The sequence below is a fragment of the Lasioglossum baleicum genome, unplaced genomic scaffold, assembly GCF_051020765.1.
Source record: "Lasioglossum baleicum unplaced genomic scaffold, iyLasBale1 scaffold0021, whole genome shotgun sequence".
Lineage (NCBI taxonomy): Eukaryota > Metazoa > Arthropoda > Insecta > Hymenoptera > Halictidae > Lasioglossum > Lasioglossum baleicum.
In genome coordinates, this window is record NW_027469081.1 from 166,488 (window position 1) to 180,162 (window position 13,675).

The 13,675-nt window shown below is 33.6% G+C and overlaps 1 long non-coding RNA gene across 1 annotated transcript; it reads right to left on the bottom strand.

Moving 5' to 3' along the window:
* On the bottom strand, positions 1-1,471 carry LOC143219177 (uncharacterized). Its single transcript, XR_013011255.1, has 3 exons — positions 999-1,471; positions 403-625; positions 1-338 (listed from the first exon to the last, which is right to left on the bottom strand). It is a non-coding gene; the product is annotated as an uncharacterized LOC143219177 (long non-coding RNA).
* Positions 1,472-13,675: the final 12,204 nt, after the last annotated feature.

A 13,675-nucleotide genomic window follows, 5' to 3' on the forward strand; every position in this document is an offset into this window, starting at 1 on the left:
TCGTCGCGTTACAGGGTGATAATTACATATAACAAGGCTGGCCGTTCGATAATTTGCAAACGGTTTTTTGCCCTTCCGGCCCAATCAGCTATAGCAGACCGCCATGCCAGCACGTCAGTCATAATGATACCTAGACTTTCCTGGCAAAGTTGTAGCTGTTGTGCCCCCCGTATTGTGCACTTCTGCTGCCTAAAATAAAAAATTGTTATGTAGCATATCACATTCTGTTAATTTAATGAAAATGAAAGATAAACGTCAGCTATTTTAAGTGTATTTATTAAACAAGTCATTGGTCTCTTCGGCCTCCTTTGCTTTTCTTCTAGCCTTCGTGTAGCCATCTAGAAGCATTATATAATTATTATTTTAATTATACATGTATGGTGTGTAACTACTTTAACTTACCAAAGGTACTGTTTTTGAAGATCTTTACAGAAAAGTGCTCCCACGAAGGTTGAGGCAGTTCACATTGTTGGATTGCGTTGCTCAATTTTGATTTGTGTACCGGTGGCCAATAACATTTGTCGCCTTCCAGCCAACTATTTGGCACCGCTTCTACCGTTCCGTCCGCCAAAAATTGGACAACGGTCCATGTATTTGTAGGCATCTCCATTTGTGTGTATATATTCTAAGAATTGAAAAGTATGGTAAAATTTAGAGACTAATTTAAACATATATGTAATTACGACGTAAATATATTTAATTAAAGAATATATTTAGAAAAATAGCAAATAGAATGAAGGAATGGAAATATGACCAATTTTTGTTCATTTTTTGACTTCACACTTATTTACACATTAGGGCAGTAGACTCGTTTCCAGGATTGCAATCAATTGCAATCCCGCACCCTTGCAATCCTGGAAAAAGCAGTCTACCCCCTTACAATACCGAAAGTACTTTCTTTGACTTTCTTGCCAACCCCATAGTAAACTTCGAATATAGCGGAAGGGCATCAGCAAAAAACACTAACGGTAACAAATAACAGCAATGGAAGTACTTACTTTTGTAAATATACACTCGTCGGATAAATTATCACTATTACAATACACTAATACAATTAGACACTTCTCTAAACCTGGTGTCGACCGGTGTCGACCATGTGCGCCGGACCAAAAATAGTAACTTCAACAGCGCCACTCGGGGTGAACTACGAAGACAGAGAAGCAGATATGTTTCTCGCAGGAAAGACACTGACAGAGAATATATGAAACAGCTTGATTTTTTCGATCACGCGGGTAAGCCGCATTTCGCGAAGAAGCAATATTTTTTTATGCTCTTTGTGTTGAAATATTCTCTGCATTATTGCGGGGTCCCGTACAGAGCCCTTTTTTGGATTTGGCTCTTGGAACTTTGTAAACAACAAAAGTGTACATTTTTATGGAAGAACTTTTTTTCTGTACACTTTTTCCAAATGCTCTTTGCGTTGAAATACTCTCTGTATTATTGCGGATTAGCATGCAGAGCTCTTTTTTCGAAAAAGTGCACAGAAAAAAGTTCTTCCTTAGAAGCTGTATCCCCCTACTCCACCCCACTCTTTACCGGCGGCGTAGGAAAAACAACGTCTCCGGAAAATGTCTCTCAGTCGCCAAAAAGATACCCTTTATGGAGACGTTGCATTTACGACTGAAATGAGACAGCTGAAAGACGTTCACCCTCTGCTGTGAAAACAACGTCTCCATAAAGATATCTTTTTGGCGACTAAAAGACGTATCTTTGGGACATAGACGTTCAGACGGGACGACGACATGAAACAGACATCTATGAGACGATGTGTGCTGGTTGGGCTAGAAGATTACAATATGGTAAAGTATGGCAATAATTCAATGACTCCAAGAAAAATGGAAAACTTAATGACTCCGAGAAAAATAAAGAACTTAATGACACTGAGGAAAATGAAAAATTGAATAACTCCAAGAAAAATGGAAAACTTAATGACTCCGAGAAAAATAAAGAACTTACTGACTCTGAGGAAAATGAAAAATTTAATAACTCTCAGTTAATAAGCTGTCTTCAATACCTCTTAAAAATGCAATTAATCGCATGTAGGGATTGATCAGGTGTTTCTCTCTATATTAAAAAATATTTAATAATCCTTTGACAAATCTGTTTTGTGGCGTCAGGATACTGCTGTCGATATTCCATCACAGTTTGTATAGTATACATATATTATTTCTCCTCTTTGTTTCTATATAAAATTTTATTATGATCCTCCATTAGTTAATAAACGCCCCGTTCAGCGGTATCATTGACCACCTTCAGTCTATGTTTCAGTCAGACTACTTATTATTCATAATAACTTCTTTTTCCGATATTATAACTGTTTTTCTTTTGTAGATTGGAGCATATTAATGAATTTATTTATAAGGGAGTAGAGAGACTTCCAGGATTGCAAAATATTCATTTACTCATTTCTCGATAATACAAACACGGGGTTTTTCACTAGTCAAAAACGCTAGATAAAACATCGATCTAGGGCGCTATCTGCCTCAAAAGTCCTATTTTTTCGTTTACGAGGCGTAATTTGCATTATTCGGCAGCATGTAGCTATGAAAATAGCTATACATATGCGCAGTTGTATGCTTCCGAATAATGCAAATTACGCCCCTTAATATCTCTGTCAGTTATGTATATATGAAAAATCTCTTCAAATAAAAGTTGTAGTATATAAGGAGGTGGATATAGTATCAGAGAAAAAAAATTTTTTCAAAGTCATTATTTCAAGTGTTCAAGGTCACGGATGTTTTTCTATCAACAACTGTTTATGCTATATATGGATTCTTAAAGAGAAAAAAGACAAATTCAACGATATATCATAACGTCTATTTATGTCAAGATTTAAAAAATTCAAAATTTTCAAATTTGCTGCGCCTCATTTTCCCATCATCCAATTGGCCCCAACATTTTTCCAGATCATTTTCTCAACATTTGTTACAATTCTGGTTTACGGGACCAAAAAATTTCATGGTCGAAAAATAAAGTCCAGCCTAATGTACATATACGTAAATTACGAGAAGCAGTAAAGGGTGCTTAACGTCGAAGAAGAAAATCCTGGCAATTAAAACTTAATATGTACTACATTCTACGTTATTAGGATAATTGTAGTTTAATTATGATACATTTTATAAGCAATGAAATTAGAGCATCATTGCGAAAAAAGATGAGTTTACAATAACCTCAATATTTTATGAAATTCTATTATAATTATAGTTATGACTGTATTTTTTTATTATAGGAAGACAGAAGATCAAATAAACTTGTGTATGCTAGTATAAAATCAATTTATATATATTATACAATTTATTTTATTATATGTTTGACAACTAATAAATCTACAAATTGTTTCATAAACTAAAAAATACTTCCTGCATTTTCGTATTCTCCAATCAGTCCAAATAAATACCATCAACCTGTTCTCGATCATATACCTATAGGTACAATGAGGTATTAATATATTTAACTTCCCGATTTTATAGGGAAGTTATTGTAATGACCCCGAAAATCGAAAATCGATTTTTTAGCAGATCTTCACGTTTCATGGTCATTGCAGTCATTCTAGACTATTTTAAGCAAAATGTTCGTATGTGTGTGTGTGTGTGTGTGTGTGTGTGTGTGTGTGTGCGTATGTCTGTTTCTATGGTATCAAATTTTTCGTTAACGTTTTCTGAAAAAGTAACAACGCGATCAGAATGATGAATGATGCAATCGATGTGCCCCGTCGTAACTTAGAGCTGATTAGATTTTGGTCCATATTGGTCAAGTAGTTTTTTAGATTTTTAGTTTTTTTCGAACGGAGTTGATTCTACAATGCAATTTATACGAGAGAATGGAAAGTTTCCACCGAAGAAACAAACGTAATTACACAAAAAAATTTTTTTTTCATTTTTCTTAAATTAAAAAAAATTTTTTTAATTTAAAAAAAAATTTTTTTTTTGTACCTTACGCTAATGTTTCCGCTTACAATAATCGAAAATTATCCCAATGCAAGAGTGAGTTAATCATCTCTACTCCCGAGAATACATTTTCAAAGAATATCGATGAAAGTACAAAAAAAATTTATATTACAATCTTTAAAAAAACAATCAGTTCAAAACGAATTATTAACTGAGATTAAATTGAAAATTAATATAAACAATATGATAATTATTAATAACATTAATGTTGAAAACGGATTGGTTAATGGAGCACACATGCGGAATATTAAAATTTATTACTTTTCAAGAAAATACTAAAATTCCGTCTATATTGTGGTTAGATTTTCAATTGGCCAGAGTAGGAGTGAAAGTAAGAACTCGTTATCGTGATTATATGAAAAATGCAAATATTCATCAAAATTTGCCACCAATAATAAAAATATCGAATCAAGTAAATATGTCGAGTGAGGAAAAATATCAAATCACACGTAGTCAATTTCCAGTGGTTCCTGCTGAAGCGATTACGATTCATAAAAGTCAGGGACAAACATACGAGAAAAGTATGTTTGAATTTTAAAACATCAGAAAAACGAACTTTACACATGTTGTATGTAGCACTGAGCAGAGTTTCAAAATTGAGCGGTTTATATATTTTGGGACAATTTAAATTAACAGTATCGAAGAAATCCAAGATCAATACTACAAACCCGGATAATGATGAGTTGTATCGTTTGCGAAAAACTAATTAAAACAATATATTTTGCAACATTAGTATGCTATAACAAGGAACCAAGCGAGCAACGAGCATACGATGTTGGTTTAAGGGGGTAGTCCACCCTCGATTTGTAACTAGAAAGGAACTAGAATCTTACTAGAAAAATGGCTCGAAACATGGGTTTGCGCGCTGTCGGTTTTCGTCCTTATTTGAGCAAAGTTTGGGCTGAGTGAGGGCTTATTCTAAAGAGGAAGGTTAAACACACTGCGCTCTGGTTACGAGGTTAACGAGATTATGTTTATAACTAATAATATGAGGGCCGAAAGTAGAGAAAAAGTCTAGGAAAATAACCAGCAGATTTCAATGCATTTTTCTGTCTCCAAAAGACTTTATGACTTATGAGATAACCAGAGCGCAGCGCGTTGAACCTTCCTCTTTAGAATGAGCCCTCACCCAGCCCAAACTTTGCTCAAATAAGGACAAAAACCGACAGCGCGCAGACCCACTTTTTCGATCGAAAATCTGGTAAGATTCTAGTTATTTGCTAGATATTTGCTATTTACTAGGATCTTACTAGATTTTGGGTCCGAAACCTGGGTCTGCGCGCTGTAGGTTTTTGTCCTTATTTGAGCAAAGTTTGGGCTGTGTGAGGGCTCATTCGAAAGAGGAAGGTTCAACGCAGCGCGCTTTTCTCATCTCATAAGTCAAAAAAGTCTATTAGAGACAGAAAATGCATTGAAATCTGCGGGATTTTTTCCTAGATTTTTTCTCTACTTTGGGCCCTCATATTATTAATTATTAACATAATCTCGTTAACCTCGTGAGAAAAGCGCGCTGCGTCTATTCTTCCTCTTTCGAATGAGCCCTCACACAGCCCACAATTTGTTCTAATAAGGTCAAACAACGTTTAGTACGAAACCCATATTTTCGACCCAAAATCTAGTAAGATTCTAGTAATTTTCTAGTTACAAATCGAGGGTAGACTAGCCCCTAGTAGAAATTGGGTATACAGAATATCCGGTACTTGCTAATACGTTCCCTGATAGCACAGTTTGGAACTGCCAGGGACAGTCCAGAGCGTGGAGTGAATTTGGAGGGCAGTACGGTTCCAGACGCCGCTTATTGGCTGCTCGGAGCAACGGTTGGAGTACATCTAGAAAGAGTGTGGAGTTCATGCCACCTGGGCTTCCAGAAATGCGCATAGATGTAACAAAGTCCGCCGTCCACCGCCGTCACAGCATCTAGAGGGCAGCAGAGAGTATATGAGAGTGCTCACGCCCGGGTTTTGGCCGTGCCGCTTTTGTCTCCACATCATGTTTAGCCTGGAACAGCTCCTACATCATCTTTAGCATGGAACAGAACCTACATCATCTTTAGCAAGAAACAGAACCCACTTTACTGTTAGCACATCTGACGACATCTGTGTCGCTCGAATATTTCTCTTACGCCCTCTAGGATATATTCTGACTGGAGTGAGGAACAGGAGGCCACCAGAGGCCACCACAGAAGACACTGTATCGTGTTAGCAACGCGCCCGCGCGCTACACTCTCCAACGTACCTTTACTATATCCGTGTGCGCTGCTTGTGCGCTTATGCCAGCCACAATCTATTTTTAGCACTTGCCATGTTGCCATGTTCTATTGCTTTACGGCGGAAGCGAAACTGAAATTCGGCTGTCGAGCCGTCGAGCGTATGAATCGCAATCTGGAGCTAGCATTCGAGTCCCCGTGCAGCGGGGATTTTTTTTTAATTTTTATTTTTCATTACTTTTTTAATTACATTTTTTAACCTTCCAAAAAATTAAAAATGTAAAAACTATGTTCAAAATATGTATTCATTTTAAATAGAAACGTTTTGTTACTGTCATAATTGCATTAATAAAAATTGGTATATGATCGCGAACAGGTTGATGGTATTTATTTGGACTGATTGGAGAATACGAAAATGCAGGAAGTATTTTTTAGTTTATGAATCAATTTGTAGATTTATTAGTTGTCAAACAAATAATAAAATAAATTGTATAATATATATAAATTGATTTTATACTAGCATACACAAGTTTATTTATTAAAAAATACAATCATAACTATAATTATAATAGAATTTCATAAAATGTATATTGAGGTTATTGCAAACTCATCTTTTTTCGCAATGATGCTCTAATTTCATTGCTTCTCTCGAATGTCCATTTCCTTCCGAGACAGTGGCGTTTTTAGGTGTAAATAAAAAATGTTGATATAATTATATCAATTTTAAAATATATCATAATTAAACTACAATTATTCTAATAACGTGGAATGTAGTACATATTAAGTTTTAGTTACCCGGATTTTCTTCTTCGACGTTAAGCACTCTTTACTGCTTCTCGTAATTTACGTATATGCAACATTAAGGTAGACCTTATTTTTCGACCATGAAATTTTTTTGGTCCCGTAAACCAGAATTGTGACAAATGTTGAGAAAATGGTCTGGAAAAATTTTGGGGCCGTTTGGATCATGGGAAAATGAGTTTTTAATGGAAAATGAGAATTTTTTAAATCATGACATAAATAGACGTTATGATATATCGTTGAATTTGTCTTTTTTCTCTTTAAGAATCCATATATAGCATAAACAGTTGTTGATAGAAAGAACATCCGTGACCTTGAAAACTTTAAATAATGACTTTGAAAAAATTTTTTTTCTTTGATACTATATATCCACCTCCTTATATACTACAACTTTTGTTTGAAGAGTTTTTTCATATATGTATACATAACTGACAGAGATATTATATATAAATAAATTCATTAATACGCTCCAATCTACAGAAGAACAAGAAAGCGAGCTAATAAAAACGTGGTAAAAATAGTTCTAATATCGGAAAAAGAAGTTATTATGAGTAATAAGTAGTCTGACTGAAACATGGACTGAAGGTGGTCAATGATACCGCTGAACGGGGCGTTAAACTAATGGAGGATCATAATAAAATTTTATCTAGAAACAAAGAGGAGAAATAATATATGTATACTATACAAACTGTGATGGTATGTCGAAAGCAGTATCCTGACGCCACAAAGCAGAATTTGTCAAAGGATTTGTAAATATTTTTTAATATAGCGAGAAACACCTGATCAATCCCTACATGATTAATTGCATTTTTAAGAGGCATTGAAGACTGCTTGTTAACTGGGATATTATTAAATTTTTCATTTTCCTCAGAGTCAGTAAGTTCTTTATTTTTTTCAAAGTCATTAAGTTTTCCATTTTTCTTGGAGTTATTAAATTTTTCATTTTCCTCAGTGCCGTCAAGTTTTTTCATAGAGTCATTGAAGTTTCCATTTTTCTTGGAGTTATTAAATTTTTCATTTTCCTCAGCGTCATTAAGTTCTTTATTTTTCTCGGAGTCATTAAGTTTATCATTTTTCTTGGAGTCATTGAAAAGTCCCTCTTTGTCGTTTACGCGCTGTCGTAAAAAAAGTTCTGGTATGTTGCTAGTCTAAAAATATGATCAATGCTACTTTTCAGTTTCTCAAATAAATCTGCATTTGTCGAATTTTTGCGTGTTTTTCAGTTTGTGTAATTAACATTTTGAACCAAAAAATCGGGAAAAAATCTCAATTATCAATTTCAATTAAATGCAATTATATGATTAAATTAATGCAAGTAAATGGGAAAAATTGACCGAAAATTGAATGGCGCAACGGCTGTTTAAATAATTCGGAGGACTACCTCGTCCGGCTAGACCCTTCATTCCAAATTGTAATATTCCAATATTTCAGTATCATTTTTAATATTGTTCAAGTACTATTTAAAACTATTGATGAGTTTTAACAACAAAATATTTTAAATGGAAAACTAAATTTTGACAAATAAGATACGATTATAGCAAGCTTGCTATAAATGTCGAAAACTCGAGTCTGGCTAGAGACATTCAATTTTCAGGAAACACTATTCTATGATGACGAACGGAGAAAAGGGAAGTGAAGCTCGAGGGTTTCGGTCGCCGTGGAGTGGAGTGAAACATTGTAACATGATACGGGTCGGGTCGGGTATATCGGTGTAAAATAACAGAATATTTTTTAAGAATTATTATTTTATATTAAAACGTTTGTAGCTCATTGCAACGTCGACCGATTTTGACGAAATTTTCAGAATATGTTTAATTGACACAGATTTACAAAACGTATTTTTTAAATTTTCAATGTCGGCCCATATAAAGATGTTGTAAAATGCAATTTTTTGTAAGTAAGTAAATACGTATTTATTTATTTATTTCAGCCTCGTGGCCCAGAAATTGGACATGGATTATAATTCTCGAAGCCATTCATCCATCTATTTATCCATTCATCCGTTCCTCCACCCATCCATCCATATCCCATGCCACATCAAATACCTTATTGTCTATGTGATCTATCCCAATGTCTCCCCGCTAATCCTGCCTCTCTCTTGATTATCCCTTGTGATTAATTCTTTCCTTTTTTTCTCTATACTCCTAACCCATTCTACAATTTCTCCCACTCTTTTCTCCTGTACTATCTTTTCTATACCTATGTTAATTCTTTCTACCCCTTCACAGTCTTCTGCCAGGTGTTTTAGTTTCCCCAAGTGTCTCTCATTTTTTCTACAATTCCGATCAGTTACTATTTTTGAAAAAATTATTTTCACATCCTGTACTAAACTAATTGTTCTAGCTTCCCAAAAAGTTCAAATCGTATAGTATAATATTAAAAAAGTTATCATTTTTAGAGCGTCCGAAAATTTTTGCGAGTCACAGTATGTACATATATCGCGCACAGAACACAATTCTTCTTTCTATTAAATCGCATTTCTTAGGTCAAACAATTGCGTTTTGTAATGTATAATAACATGTAATAACGTTAAAAATTACTTAATATACACCCGCGGTAAAATCAATATGTATAACTTTCCTCCTCACAGCAGAAACGTCGAAAAAATTTTTACAATGATGTCCCACAATAAAAAAATCTGAAAAAAATTGACGACACTGCCTGCTGTAGTACTTTATCGAGGAACCAAACAGTAAAAAGCATGTTTTCATATTTTCTAGAAATCTATATTTTTCCGATTTTTGGGGGGTTTTTCATTATTTACGACCACAGTTTGCAACCAAAAAATCTGAAAAAATTCTATAAAATGCGTCTTAGGATCCAAAATATGTAACATTTTTTTTAGAATTTTAGAACGTATTTGAGACCGGAAAATTGCGCTCGACTGTGCAACAGGCCTAACGGTTCTGGAGAACCGATTACACTGTCCAACACCAAATTTGTTTTCAATATACTGTTGGGTCCTTCTTATAGAGTTTTTTGCGCTGATTCCGAATCTGTCCTTAATTTTTCTCCTATACGCACAGTTTTTGAAAAACATGGCTTTGAAAAAAGAACATATTTTTCAACTTTAAACAAATATTGTGGTTATTATAAAAGATATTGAATTGTTCTTTACAGCAAAAGATTCTGTAGACTTTCCCGAATACAGTGATATCCAATATTAATACATTATGATTGTTTAAACATGTTTAAACAATGATTGAAGACGAAGAGACACTACTTTTGCACCAATTTTTGAGGATATTTTTCAATTTATCTCAAAAAATTAGGGTCCAGCGGAAAATCGAACTATACCACGCGATAGAGCAGACTTTTATCTTGAGAAACCAACCTTTCAAGTTTGTAACGTCGACGTTTTTTTCGAACCAGAAAACAAAATAACTTCGCCCGACATGAGCCACCAGTGGCGCGGCGAGGCGGCCTTCGTCGTCGATTTTCAATTGTTACTTTCAACAATTGCGTCCGTTGCCGGTTGCGGCCCGCGCGTATTCTTATGTTTTCACTTTTGGCCTACTGCAGTCCGCGGGGGTTGCTCATCTCACTGGTTTAAATAAATAAATTTATATATTTTTCTATTTGTGAATTATATTATTCTAATAATTTATTGTGAAAATAATTGTTTAAATAAATAAAAACAAATAACAAATTTGTATAGATTATAAAAATCTATTTATTTTAACAATAAATTATTGAAATAACAATTCAAATAATGAATATGGAAACAAATTATAAAAATTTATTTATTTAAATTATTTTAACAATAAATTATTATTGAGAAATAACAATTCAAATAATTAATATAGAAACAAATTATAAAAATTTATTTATTTAAACAATTATTTTAACAATAAATTATTATTGAAATAACAATTCAAATAATTACTATAGAAACAAATTATAAAAATTTATTTATTTAAACAATTGTTTTAAATTATTGAAATGGTATTTCAAACAATAAATATAGAAACAAATTATAAATATTTATTTATTTATAAATTGTTTAAATAATAAATATTAGGTCGAACACAATATAGAATACAGAATGACAGAGAACCGAAATCCGGAACCGAAATCCTGAACCGAAATACATAATATCGGTTCTCCAAAATCGTAACCGTAACCGATATAAGCCAGAACTGCCAGCCAGTACCGATATTCTCGTAACAGTTATAAGTGTTATAACATAACATCATTTCGGTTCTTAATAACTATTTCAATCAGAACCGAAAAATAACAGTTTAAACAGTTATTTTCATAACCGTTCCAATCCCTGTCTGTAGCGTAGATTTACCACTATTTTAATATACTATACGATTTGAACTTTTTTTGGAAACTAGAGCAATTAGTTTACTGCAGGATGTGAAAAGAAGTTTTTTAAAAAATTGCAATTGATCAGAATTGTAGAAAAAATACTAAAAGTTGCGTTTTACAACTTTTTAATGTGGGTCTATCTACAGGGTGATTCGCGCAATTGTTACAAGTCATAACTCCGTTTTTATTGCATTTACAAAAAAATGCCAAAGGAGAAAGATAAATGGTTCGAAGAGAACTACATCTGTAGGCCTTTCGATTTTTTTTAGATGCAGCAGTGCATGTGCAATTAACAATTGCATCATTTCTTTAAATAGAAATGCATATTGTTTTTTACACAGATCGATTCTTCTGTTCATCCTACGTAAAAAATGATTAGGGTACACACGGCAAAAAATTATTAGATCTCGAGATATTTTCAAAAAATGTCTTTATTGAAGAAGATGCTCAAACGCTTCTCCATTACATTCTAAACATTTCTTATAACGTTTTTTTATTGTTTGCATAACTGCGTTTATACATCAATACGTTGGCCAGCCCGTGCACCTGATTTAAGTCCCCTTGACTTTTTCTGTGGGGTTATTTGAAAGATAGAATTTATTCAAACCCCATAGATTCTGTAGAGAATCTGAGAGAAAGAATCATAGTGGAATGTTCAGCAATAACTGCAGATAATTTAAACGCAGTTATGCAAACAATAAAAATACGTTATAAGAAATGTTTAGAATGTAATGGAGAAGCGTTTGAGCATCTTCTTCAATAAAGACATTTTTTGAAAATATCTCGATATCTAATAATTTTTTGCCATGTGTACCCTAATCATTTTTTACGTAGAATGAACAGAAGAATCGATCTGTGTAAAAAACAATATGCATTCCTATTTAAAGAAATGATGCAATTGTTAATTGCACATGCACTGCTGCATCTAAAAAAATTTAAAGACCTACAGATGTAGTTCTCTTCGAACCATTTATCTTTCTCCTTTGGCATTTTTTTGTAAATGCAATAATAACGGAGTTATGACTTGTAACAATTGCGTGAATCACCCTGTATAATTAAAATTTAAAAAATACGTTTTATAGATTTGTGTCAATTAAACATATTCTGAAAATTTCAGGGTAACCCTAAAGTTATTCTTCTAAATTTTCGTAGAAAGAATTGGTTTTCAATTTGGTTTAATTAATAATAACTGTGCCTAAAAATATGAAAAAAATTGGAGACAATATTGATGACAGTAAGTATTTCATCATTAAATTAATTTCCAAGATGGTGGCTTTTAAACATCGATATAAAATCTGTGTTTCTTCGAAATCTTCCGGCTTTTCTATTTTTTAAAACTAGAGTTTGCAACAAAGGCTCGGGAAAAATTAAAATACTTCTATGAATATAATTTATATTATTAGAGATTTGTATATTAGTTACATATTTGATATAAAACAATATAAACTGTATGTCCTAATCCTGGCCAATGATGATGTACGATCTGATCCAGTCTAAAGATGATGTAGGATCTGATCCAGGCTAAAGATGATGTAGGATCTGTTCTAGGCTAAAGATGATGTAGGATCTGATCCAGGCTAAAGATGATGTAGGATCTTGTCCATGCTAAAGATGATGTAGGATCTTGTCCATGCTAAAGATGATGTAGGATCTTGTCCATGCTAAAGATGATGTAGGATCTTGTCCATGCTAAAGATGATGTAGGATCTTGTCCATGCTAAAGATGATGTAGGAGCTGATCCAGGCTAAGTACTAGAGTAGGGGGCAGCACTATATGGGCACGGCCAAAACCCGGGCGTGAGCACTCTCATATACTCTCTGAGGGCAGCTTCTTCCGTCCAAATGGAAGGCAGCTCGTGGAGTCTGCGTGGAGCGGCGGATGCCGTTATACAGGGCAGCACCGTCGGTGAGGTTATGTCAGTAATGTTGGTAATGTCGGTGAAATGAATTTCTACATATTGTACAAATATGTAGCAGTCTTCCTTTTTACCGACAATTCCAAATACCGATTCTGAATGAAAACGAAATAATAAACCCGATATAAAAAAATATTAAATTTTATTTATTTCTATTATATCTATATTATTTTTCCTAGACTGCGGATCTTTGTGCAAAATAAAAATTGTCTGCATTGATCGCAAGAGAGATGGAAACTATATGTACAAATTGAATGTTACGTTCTTCCCCCCTCGCCGTAATTTTCTTTACAGTTACATTAAGAGTAAACCTACACATAAATCAATAAACCAGTAATACATTAATTATCCCCTAATACGTACAGTTACGCGAATTAATATTCGGACGATCTAAAGAAGATGATAACTTTTTTAATATTGTACTATACGATTTGAATTTTTTGGGGGAGCTGGAACAATTAGTTTACTGCAGGATGTGAAAAGAAATTTTT